Consider the following 13214-nt stretch of genomic DNA (forward strand, 5'->3'; position numbering starts at 1 on the left):
ACGCTAACCGCTTAGCCACGAAGGAGCCCTTTAATATGAAATGATTTTGCTTGGCACACAATATATGAATCGGTAATTTTATAAACAACGTAAGTTCAGAATACTTTTATATATATATATATATATATATATATATATATATATATATATATATATATATATATATATATATCAGGAGACCAAACAAAATCCGGAGGAAAAAAATATAAAAATTAAAAGTATCTGCTAGATGTACCCTTGTATATTATCTCCTGCAACGTTGTTATATGGCTTGCAATATTTTGATTTCTTAAACAGTGCAATTAATGATTAAATTGACACTGAGAAACCGAAAATTGGACTTACGTAGTTTCTCACGTATATATATTTCTATAAAAGTCGTCGTCCTGACTGACTGACTGATCAACGGCTAGCCCAAACACTTAAGCTAGAAACTTCAAATCTGGACGTACATAAATTTGTGACGTGACGTAACGTATCACTAACATCGGAGTTTTGAAAATTCGACGTGAAACGGGGCTGCAATTATTACAATAAAATGTCCATATCTCGGAATCCCACAAGGTTAGAGATATGAAATTTGATATTTGGATACTTCATTTAAAATAATTAACACGTTGACTGCCGCGTGGAGCCGATGGAACCAGGAGCGAACTTTTCCACTGCGCCACACCGGTCTCATAGAACCAAAACTGTAAAATTGAGTTTGGGGCTCCAGGGGTAAAAGTGGGTCTGAAAAGGTAGGGGAACGGTAGGTAACGGCATGACGTCACAAAGTCCCCCTGGCTATCTTTGTTCATTATATTTTTTAGGAGCTGGGGGACGCCGTACATATTTTTTGGAGGTGGGTGACGACGTTCCTCCGCGTTCCCTCGCACTTTTAACCCCTGTGAGGCCCTATCCTCGCCGTTGGCTCACGACTGCAGCCAGTTATTCTTGCTATCACACCAACACGGCGTAGGAAAATATACCGGAACTAATGGCCGTGAAAAAGTTTTATTGTGTATTAATTTTATGGTAGATGGACTCAGTTATATTTTTCAATTGTTTCTCCCTTGTTTCTTTTTGTAACTTATTTTATTAAAGTTTACACGTTTAAAGATACTTAGATAGAGATGCATAAGTTTACCATAAAACACATATTTAAAAAAGAAAGTATTTGATTCACTTCTCAATTTAAGTAACGGGCACTTGACAGATCAAACTTTAGATGGAGCTAAACAGCATTTTCTTTTATCACACTGAAGTTTGCTCATGTCAGGTGCAGAGTAATACAATTTTATGTGACATCAGACATTTGATGTTTGATGCCACTCAAAACGTATTTTACGCTGCGTTTGACACGAAATACTCTACTTCAATAGTAAATTTGATACTACGTTATATTTCTATTTAAACCTTGATCGTGTGAAGTTGCCCTAGGTAAATTCCCACTATGAAAACGTACATGAACATGTAAAAATTTAAAAGAAATTACTCCCAACGTACTTTTCCCTTTACTTAGTACTAGAACTTCATATACGAGGCGCATCCATAAAGTAACTTTCCCACGCGTCTCATAGCTATAAAAGCGTCGTGGCAGTGGTTGAAGAAGGATGTTCCTATTCCACCTCTCACCGCGTGTGAAGTGCGAGCAGTGACAGAGTTTTTGAATGCACAGGGCATAGTGCCGATTGAAATTGAGAAGCGCCATTCACTACAAGCGGCGTGGGATGCTCAATGCTTGTGTTGTCCTGCTGCACGATAATGCACGCCCACACGCAGCTCACCAGATAACAGAACTCCTGCAGTAGTACGGCTGGGACATTTTGGATCATCCACCGTATAGCCAGGACCTCGCTCCGAGCGATTATAATGTGTTCTTAAAACTCAAGGGATTCCTGTCAGCTCAGCACCAGCATTTTCAGAATGAAGGAGAAACGGAGGAAGTTGTCAAACAGTGGTTCCAATCTCAAGCGGCCCAGTTCTATGATACAGGTATAGACAAGTTAGTCCCACGCTATGATAAATGTCTGAATTCCGGTGGTGAATATATTGAAAAATAGCTAAACACATCCTGTATCTGGTACAGTCCGCAGAAAAAATCCTGCAACCTGAGCATGTAAGTTTATTGTGAAACTACGCCTAACAGCGCAGGGAATCAACATAACGTCTAAGTGGTACGAATCACGCCTGGAGGAACCTCGGCGTCCTCCCCTGCACATTTATTTTGGAACAAAAGACTTCGTCGTTTCACAATAAACTTATATGCTCATATTGCAGGTTTTTTGCTGCGGACTGTAGAACAAATGTTTCGATTCACTTGTGTTTTGTTTCTGTTCAAAGCCTTTGGGAAAGTTGCTTTCTGGATACCCCTCCTATATAAGTATATGTGAAACTAAAACTTTATACATGCACTATATTGTTCCCCGCACTTTCTATCGTGTACTGAGCAATTTGTTGAAAGAAGGCAGACAGAAATAAGGTTGTCCTTCACAATGTTCACAATAACTAACTACTTTCTTCACCGTGTTCATCAGTGTCTTTCTTCCTTTCTCTATGAGACTTCTTGTAGCAGCTCTTGCACATTTTCCTTACTTTATGGACAGAACTATCCTTCGTTTTGAGCTGGTGAAGCGAGCGACAGTTTGCTCTTTTGCGGAGGTAAAGAGCTTCCCTCTCCTTCTTCAGATTTGGACAATGAACTACTCTTTGTCTGAAGTGCAAATACTGGTTGAATCACCTGTTACAGGTCGATACATGGTGTGAGCATTCACAACAGCAGTATTCAGAAGAAGCTCAACTGCTATTTTCCTGTACCATTTAAAACTACGAATGAGTGACAAGTAAGCAGCCATTTGATCCGACAAGTCAACAGATGATTTGTCTTTGTTGTACTCCAATACCAGGCTTTTCTGCGGGGTCTCCTCGTTTCTGGATTGTAGCCATGTTAGCATTATGTGTTGTAGACAGAACAAAAACATTTCTTTTGTCCTTCCAGTTCAGAACAATTATTCCACCTCATTTCCTCTTGCCTCTATTTCATGCTATATCCCATACCAAAGCAAATTTTGAATAGTTTGAATCCGTATTCATGTCTTTTTTATTTCGTATACTGACGTATGATGTTCCTAAAAGGAACAAGCGATTCATCAACAAATATAACCTTGTCAGGGTCATAGTATCCTTGGAACCTTGAATTCAGCACATCGACCAAGTTTTGAATTTCATGCAATCTACCCCTGGTAAACAATCATCGTTGTTAGCAAAGTGCATCATTTGTAATAGAATCTCAAAACGATTTCGACTCATCGCAGATTATACGAATCTACTTCAGTAGTCGGAAAACTACAGAATTTTTACTAGTCTCATACAGGCTACAAACCAAAGAACTTCTTGATTTTAGTACGTGATGTTGGAAACAACTCATGAAAATGGGAACCAGGAACTATATATCTGTGTTCTCTGATGTAAGAATCTGCGTTGCATAGAGATTTGTTTGGTTCTCAATTTCACCAAAAATTTTTCGGAGATTATCTACACACAAAATTCTTCTGGTTTATCAGCTGCTAGCATTTCACTGCAACATTTGCTTCACACCAGTGCAGCAGGTAAATTGTATCACAACAGGTAAGTTACCTACAGGCTCAAACCACTTTGAGCATTTATTGACTGTGACCCCTATTTTCTGGCAACTGGCGCAGAAAAACTTACATTGATATATGTTCCTCATTGTCCGATTCTGATTCGCAACCTGATCTGCTTATCACGATCCGGACAATAATCTGAATCTTCATCTGATACACCAACATCCTCATCAGAGAGGTCTGTTTGGTCAAGTAAAGAGCTAATTTCATCAGTCGATAAATATTCAGCTTCCATTCTGATAAACCAACTCGAAAATAAATGAATAAATAAATAAATAAATAAATAAATAAATAAATAAATAAATAAAAATAAACCGGCACAAAAGTAAACTTAGTTACAGTTACTTTCGAAACACAAGGGCTAAAAATATGAGGAAAAAATACACTGGTCAAAAAAATTAGGGGATCAGATGAAAACTCATGTAAAACTTCTTACGAATAATGTGACAACATTGTATCTGGTCCAGTTCGGATTAAAAACGACTAGCATTAAAGCACAACGTGCAAACGAACCGTTTGAAACACCTGTGCACGTGATCGGTGACGTGGCGCTACCAGAGGTCATTTTGTAGTCTGGCGAAGCCAGCACATTCTAGCTTCAGGATACCTCTGTTCTCATTGTGAGTGTTTAGTGCGACACAAATCCACGTAGTGAAATGACGCAACAAGGTGATTTGCCAGAATCGCTGGCATGGCGAGCTGTCGGCAGATTGGAAGCTGGTCAGTCACAGCGGGAGGTGGCAAATGCCATAGAAGTGGCACAAAGTGTGATTTCCCGATTGTGGGATCGATTTCAAACAACTGGAAGTGTTAGAAGACGACGAGGACAGGGCTGTCCACGAGCAACCACAGCCAGAGACGATTGTTATCTCTTGTTAACAGCCCGTCGAAACCGGCGTCAGAATGCAACTCTGGTCCAGCGAGCATTCCAAACAGCAACAGGACGCACAATATACACTCAAACGGTTAGCAGTCGCCTTCGAAATGGTGGCCTCTACGCATGTAGGCCTATGGTGTGTGTCCCATTAACTGCATGACACCATGTTGATCGAAGAGTGTGGGCGGAGGAACATAACGAAATGAATGAGGCAATGTTTTGTTCTCTGACGAGTCTCGATTCAGTGTGGAGCCTGATAATCGACGTGTTTTCATCTGGAGAGAGTGTGGAACACGACACAATCCCATGTTTGTGAGAGAAAGATCCCATTATCATGCTGTGGGCAGGAATAAACATTTGTGGGCATACTGTGCTCCACATCATTCGAAATGGCTCTTTGACGGCTCTCAGGTATAGGGATGAGATCCTGCAACCTCTTGTTCTTCCTTATGCTGGTGCCATTGGTGATTCGTTCCTTTTCATGGATGGCAATGCTCGTCCTCACAGAGCTCGGTTAGTGGATGAGATGCTGGAAGCTGAGGGTATCGCTCGGATGAAGTGGCCAGCATGCTCTCCGGATCTCTATCCAATTGAGCGTGTCTGGGATATGCTTGGCAGACGAATTGCCGGTGGGCCAGTACCTCCAACAACCATTCCAGAGCTGGAAGTCGCTCTTCTGGATGAGTGGCACAACATCCCCCAAGAACTGATTGATCATCTGATTGAATCCATTCCACGCAGGTGCGAGACTGTGTTAGCTGTTCGAGCTGATCATACGCCATATTAAGAAACAATCAGTGTTGTTGTCTTGCCTGTTTGTGAGCAGTTCGAGAGGTGCACACATAACCTTCTTGTTTCATGAGCCATGTAAACAAGGTTTTTCGTGCCCCAACACCAGTATGTGCCCCATTTTTCTAGTGTATCTTAAAGCATTCTTTCCATACACTATCTCAAGGTCTTGGTCATATGTAATATTTCAGCTGATTTTTTTTTTTTTTTTTGACCAGTGTATGTTTGCTGTTCAGCCGTAAACAATAGCTATTAGTTCAAAAAGGTTCCGAAATAACTTTTGACTTGATATGAAGTTTAGCGTCCCATTCAGCAGCGAGACTATATGAGACGTGGCCCTACAGTTTAACGTGGGATCCAAATCACATGAGTTCCCATCGGAAATCAAACCCGGGTCTCCCACGCCAAACGCGCGTACGCTAACCGCTTAGCCACGAGGAAGCCTCGAAATAATTTTTACACTGTTATGGCAATATTGATTATTGATGTTAACAGCTTCAATCCGGGATACAGACACAAACCTTTATCAAACTTACAAAATGAGAAAAGTAATGTCTGTGTGCGGGGGACTAATTTTATCACAGATGAATATCCTCCTTCAACAAAATTAACTTTTTACTTCGAACATTTTTTTGTCCGATGCTTACTTCTCCATATATTTTACAGTTCGCAGATAAAAAAAAAAAAAACTCGTCCTATCTAAAATATATATATATATATATATATATATATATATATATATATATATATATATATATATATATATATATATATGTGTGTGTGTGTGTGTGTGTGTGTGTGTGTGTGTGTGTGTGTGTGTGTCTGTTCGTTACCAAATTTTTGTATGGAAAGGAATTACGTACAGGCACCAAATTTATACACAGATAGATCCGCCATCAGATCTAATCATGTACGAAGCTCTTATATCAATTTTCAGCTCAAGGGTTCAGATTTCGGGGAGTAAAATTGTATGCATAAAAGGAGAGGATGAATACCCGGGACGACAGATATTAGTGGTTGCGGATTGGAGTGTAGCGTCCCGTTCTGCAGCAAGTCTATATGAGACATGAACCTGTAACTTAACAGGCGATTCGAACCACATGCGACGAGACCAGGAATGAAACCAGTTTCCCGCGCCACAGGTGTGTACGCTAACCACATAGCCACAAGGGAGTTCGAAACGGATATTAGTGTGAAATCTATAGTTTTCTGGGTCACTGGAATGAATAGTAACACTTCCGACGCCGTTTTAGTCCATTTTTAGCCCCCATTGTCATCGAAGTGGGGGGTGAGAAAAATAACATACGCAAAATTACCATATTAGTGTTGAATCGATAATTTTCGGGATTGATAAAATGTTTAGTGACAGTCCCGGTGACATTTAAGTTTAAGTTTAGGCAAGAAGGGACGTCATTTGCCCGGAATTGAAACAGATAACACTTAAGGCGTTGCTGCTACTTAATTACTAATATCACTCATATTCACAGAACAGGAACAACCCGAAGCGATACTTTGTTTCTTATTTCACTTATACTGACAGAGGCAACGCTAAATGTGTTGCTCTTCCTCACTAATTAATATCACTGATTTATTTACCTGTTGGTTCAATTTAGACTGGGGGGATTGACAAAGGGTTCAGAGTGGACGCATAAAAGGAGGATAAATATCCGGGACGAAGCATAATACAGTCAAATGTAATGAGGGATATTAAGTATTAAATCCATAGCGTTCGGATTCGCTAAGATGAAAAGTAACAATTCTGATGTCAGTCAAATCCCATCGTCGTCATCGAGAGGAGGTGATAAATAACATATACAAGATCACCGATATTAGTATCGAATTCATAGTTTTCGAGATCTCCACGCTGATTGGTGCGAGTCCTGAGGCAAAAAGGGACATGTCAGCTGGCTCGGGAATTGAAAGGGATAAGGCCGGTGGGATTGCTGTATCTTATTTATCCTTTTAACACATTTCTTTAACTTAAAATATGATATATATTGGATAAGCCTTATTTTCCCTTGCGAAGAACGAGTATTTAAAGATAACCGTATATTTTGCTTTATCCATACAGGTCATATATCAACAAATACTGTTTAATTAAGATAGAATATTGCACTGAAGTGATGGCGTTATTAGGTATATTCATTACCTGTTTTCCCATATTGTGCCAATACACACGTGCATCAATACAGCCACAGCTATATATATATATATATAATTGTGTGTGTGTGTGTGTGTGCGAGCTTGTGTTCAAATGAGAATTGAACCAAATATTGCTTATTTGCAATAGTGCTGAAATGTGTTCACTTTCTAAATTTCGTGTTTCGAAAAAGTAAAATAGCACACTGGATTATTTTAGTTTCCCGACAGCCCAGAGTACAAGAGTGATTTTGCTGTGGTGGCTTACATAGATATTTACATGCTTAACATTGATATTCGCCACTGCAAAACAATGATGAGAAGTGGTTCAAATCCTGGTCTTGGAAAATCTCATCATAAAATGGTGTGGCATATACCCGGCATGGGTAAGCCTAACGAGAAGCATACTAGTTAAATACATACGGTACAAATATGAAAAGGTGCGCAGGAATATTGAGAATGATTCCAGAGCTCTACAGCAGCATATTATTTGTTATATACAGCAGTATAAGTTATATTTGAGCAGTAATTCGGAAATGTAAGAAAGCAAAGATGAAGGGGAGACAGAGATGCTTTCTGTGCTGCAACAAGATGTTGTATATACTACAAGGAACACAAAACTAGACAAAGCACAAGAACAACTACTTCGCCGCATTGATATACCGCATTGAAAGAATATAGTGAAAAAGGGGAAACGACCTTAGTCCAGCTATATAATAAATGTCTAAGAGGAGGAAGAATTCCTAGGAATAGAGAAATGCAATGATTACATTGCTGTGTAGAAAAGGGCAGTTACAGATCCCTAACTTTTCTCCCTGCAAATTACTCTGTGTTTATGAAAGTATTGACGCTTCCATTAGAAAAAGTTATAACCTTCCCAAGCAAGATGGAATTAGGAGTGATAACATTCAGATACTGGCAAGACTGATAGAAAAATTACTCTTGTGTGCTACGCTTATTCACTATAATAAGGAGTTCCATTCGGGAAGACCACGGCAGCTCTTAACGCTCTCACCTAAGTGGTATTAAAAAGGGTTATACGAAAATCTATTTATGAACAAGCCAGTATGAATATCCAACTGCTCGCTTGTACAGCGACAAAAGTTCTTTCGGTTTGGAAAAATTTATTTTGGGAATAACGATGATAGGGCTGGAACGTATAGGAAATTACATTCTCTTCAATTTATTGAAAACTGTACTCAAATTGTCCTTCCATTCTAAAGTTATTTACGAAACTAATTTCATCAAACGGAAAGAATTTTTATCGCTGACTATACAAAGACTAAGATTGCAGAAGGGTTACTTTTGTGGTCTGGACTGGAATATGTTGGACTTTTGTGCTAAAACAACAATTACTTCGAAAGAAAAATGATCAGTCAAGCAACCAACCTACGATCGAACATCCAATTCTTCGCACCAAAAGTTAGCATTCCACTACTGAAACATTATGTCACCCTCTGGAACACCAAGAATCTTCGAGCATAATTGCTAACACTTTCGCCTTCTGTGCGAGAGGTCCCGGGTTCAATTCCCGCTGGTGGAACTCGGCCGAAAAAGTGTAAAACGCTTTTCCAGGCCAGGTATCCTGAATTAGGTTTTGCTGGGTTTTCCTCATTCACACCAGGCAAATGCAGGGGTGGTACCTAACATATAATTCCCAGTCCGATTCTATCCTTAGTTCCCCAATCCTTTCTTCCTTCCCTTTCCCCGCATAGTGTGCTCGCCGAGGGACGTTATCCCTCAAACGTGACGGGCTAACATGGCCATAGATGCCGAAAGCCCAGAAATCTAAATTCTAAATCCTAACCGAGAGTCTTCGTTAGGTCATAAGCTCAAGCACAGAAAGACTAGGACGAAAATTAATTGTAAAAAGTTACCAGAAGTTTTACAAGCGCTCAATTACATTAATTAGAAAAGTTCTACAAAATTAGTATACTTAATGAATATATCTGTGAAACTTTGTTAATTGATCTAATTTACCAGTGGAATATAAGAACAGCAGATCAAAACATCACCCAGAAAGTCTTACTAAACCACGTTACTTACTTAGTAATGCCTCAAACTTTTTAATAGGATCCTTTTCTTCCATTTTGTATCGTTCTTTACCATCCCAGCGTAAACTGCAAGAAAATACAAAACTCGTTATTTTATGTTATATTCCAGGACAAGTGTGGTTAATTAAATTAAACTACGAGGGGCAGTCAAAAACTTCCCGGAATTTTATTGTGGCTCTTTATTACCACAATATAAGTACATCAAAGTAGGCACCTTCCAAATATAGGCACTTCCTCCATCACTCCTCCCACTGCTGAAAACACCGACGAAAGTCCTCTTTTGGTATCTTCCGAACTTCAGCCGTCGCGTTGGTTTTGATATCTTCTACGGTGGCGAAACAGTATCGTTGCTGTTTTCCTTAAAGCACTGACACCGTAAACTAATTTTAAGGTATCAAATTATCTGAAGCAGATCTCCCCAATTTGCATATAAACTTGGTGTTTGTGCATTGTTTGAACCGTGGCATTGCACCACATATTCCTCCGTTTGGCTATACTACTCGTAAACACACTGTTATGACCTGTTCACACTTGGCACATTTATAACTAGTTAACTTAAGGACTGCACTGTACAAGGTTCACTGTGATTGCTTCACAAATGCCAAAACTACAACAACATTTCGAGAACTTTATGACTGTCCCTCGTATTCCAAATCTAAAGTGACAAAGTAAATAACCAATATACCGCTTCTCCTAAAGCATACTATACTAATTAAAGTACGGTAAAGGGCTCTGACGTGACTTAAAAGAAAATAAATAATTATTAACTGGGCTAATTCTTTCCAAAGACACCAATTTCATTATCTTTACTTTGGGCTATTTTCAACTTCAAATTTATTGGATCACCGCTATAGTTAAAAATGAAATAAATTCTCTAAGTTTTACGTCCCACGTTTATGCTGGCTAGGCTAAAGGAGACAGTGATGATGAGAAATGAATGAAATCGTGGAATGAAGAAAGTGGGAGAGCCCCGAGAAAACCCACGAGCACGGTGTTTGTCCACACAAAGTCCACACGGCACGGGGATCGAACCAGGGACCCCAAGCACGCACCGGAGGCGAACGCTCTACCACTGAGCCACCACGGCCCCACCGCTATAGTTAAATTTCTCAAGTTTAATATCACTCTTAACTTAGTAACCTGCTTAATTTGACTGCATATGTGTAGACATATCTACATATAGCCGTGTATTATCAATAGTCTCAGTGCTGAAAGGAAAGTTCAACCCTAATCTAGCCAATTACTCCATAAGTTAGCCACTTTGATCAAGACAGATTTCTACTAATTTATGATATTTATTTATTGAACAAATTTTCAGATACGGCATAACTTTGTCATTTTGCACAGGGAAATGTTAACAAAAGAAAGAGAAAAACAACAATAAAAGAAACATTGTCAACAAAGAGTGTAAAAGTAATACTATTTCGCCAAAACTCCTTTAATTGCTCTTGTAAACACCATTGATATGGTATGTGGAGGGAAAAGGAGATGTTTTCAGAGTAATGGTAATACTGTCACATTTCTTACTGTTAAATTTCAAGTGCCACATTTTACACCAACCTATAAGGTAATTTGTCTTCCCGTAGGGCAACCGTCTCATGGAGACACGATATTTCTCTGTATAACTTATAATCGTCAGCAAACAGCAGAAGGCCACTAGCATGAGCTGATAAGAACGTGTAAAGATCATCCATATACAGGACAAATAGCAGGGACCCAGGTACACTCCCCTGAGGAACTTCTGAAATCACGGGTTGGAGGGTAGAGGTCGCTCCAAAATGAACAACTTTGTGTTTATGGTCCTTCAAGATTAAAGAGAGAAATTTGCCATGTACATTAAATCTATTGGACAGCTTATGAAGAAAATGAATGTGACTGACAGAACCAAAGGCCTTTGAGAGATCAAAGTAGATAACATCTAATAGAGTATTGTTATTCATACATTTGAATGCACAGGAAAGAAGAGTACTTAAGTTTGTGAGACTTAAGCTTTTCGGTAGAAAGCCGTGCTGAGAAGTATGAATGCAGGGTGAAGTGAATTTAAGTAGCCTGTCTTTGATTATTTTGTCGCACATAACTGATATTACAGAAAGAAGAAATATTAGCCTACAAGAGGATGCATGATCTTTAAGGCCAGATTTATATATCAAAAAACTAAGTTGGGTGATAATAACACTGGCTGACCTTTACTATAACCTGACCAGGATAGCTGTGCGGTTTTGGGAGGATGGCGTTGCTGTTGTGTTTACATCAGTTTCGTGGCAAGCGCGGTGGGAAAGGAGAGCGGAGAGTTTCACTTTGCAGTATATCCAACGGTTTTTTAAAGTTGCAGTTTAGATGTTGTGCATAGTCTAATCTCTTTACGCTTAATAAAAAACGCCGTAACTTATGTATGTATTGTAGTGAACCATCCCTGAAGTAATGCAGATGTATTGTGAATAGTGATTTATGAATGGAAATTACCAATTTAAGAACAACATAGCACAGTTAACAATTCAGTGAGCTTCTGCCGTGTATTAAGCAGATTGTATAAAATTGATTACATTTTATTCGATTTCATTATAAAACAGTAGCAGCCTGTAAAACGCAGGAATGACAATGTCAGTGACTAAAATATTAATTTTGGATTGATAGCTTAGAGTTTTGCGCAATATCTTGTAACTGTAAGTTTAAATTAAGTTAAGGTCAAGGCTCATGATGCTGCTGTTTAAGTGTATGTTTATCGATTGACAAATAAATTATTTTTTCGAGTCTTAGCCAGGGAGGAATCTCGAAACGTTTCCTCTTGAGAACTGTGAAAGTCCTTTCCGCTGGTCTACTGGCCAGCGCATGTGTTTTTATTGTATGTCGTTCTGGGTTTGATTCCCATTGAGAGAACAAAATTTAATTTTACAATCCTTCACTTTCATTAATCATCTGTCTCCTCTAGCATAAACAACATAATCATGGGACGTTAAAATAAAGAAATTTCACTTTTTTTGTTCGAGAAATGTGAACCCTTTGGGGGAAAAGGAGGTGAAGAAATTTTTCCTTCATTTTTAAAGATTTATGGGATTGGATAGCTTGCCTTTAGGGATTGATTTGTACAATTTGGTTCAGTGCACCCTTCTTTTAGGATCATTATAGAAATCCAGCCCTTTGGTAGAGTTCGAATAAAAGTATTGATAAAACAGCGTATGGGTAGTGTAAGAGTATCATTGCTTCAGCACACAATAAATTTTATTTATGAGGAAAGAAATTACCTCTGGACTAACTCTGAATTTCTCTCAGGTTTTAGCTATCAGGTCACAAAGAATTAAATCTACTAACTGTTTTCACACACAATATAATTTTGAAACTTGGGAGCCTAGTGTTATATTTGTGTCTGTAGTATATAATAATGCTGATAACGTTATCCTGTTGAACATCTTAAAGGTATTTGTCGATTGACTTCAGAGGACTGAGTTTAGCCCGTAAACACAAGTTGCCTATAGTTCAAACATAGCAGATATACGGTCTTGTTTAATAAAACCTGCTCCTCCCTGTCCTCTATCTGAAAAGTCCTATATTGTTATTCACATATGAAATTCAAAGGCAAAGTCAATCGTCTTTATTCAGTTGTATTTTTATTTCAAGTGTAAGTATTAAAATGCGCTACGCATGGTTGCAAGAGGTTGGGTGGCTTTTTTTTAAATACTGAACTGACATATCTAACATTGGCACTCATCTTCTTTATAAATTGATGAAAGA

General features: G+C 38.8%; 1 long non-coding RNA gene across 1 annotated transcript in view; it reads right to left on the minus strand.

Annotated features, from left to right (window-relative positions):
- The window catches only part of LOC145674545 (uncharacterized), a 28775-nt gene that overhangs the window by 2012 nt on the left and 13549 nt on the right, over window positions 1–13214 (minus strand). Inside the window, exon 2 of the long non-coding RNA XR_014128976.1 lies at window positions 9478–9551. This is a non-coding gene — a long non-coding RNA (uncharacterized LOC145674545). The remainder of the gene's footprint in view (window positions 1–9477; window positions 9552–13214) is intronic.

The sequence above is a fragment of the Thermobia domestica genome, chromosome 17 (assembly GCF_964235325.1).
Source record: "Thermobia domestica chromosome 17, izTheDome1.hap1.1, whole genome shotgun sequence".
In the NCBI taxonomy this organism is placed as follows: Eukaryota; Metazoa; Arthropoda; class Insecta; order Zygentoma; family Lepismatidae; genus Thermobia; species Thermobia domestica.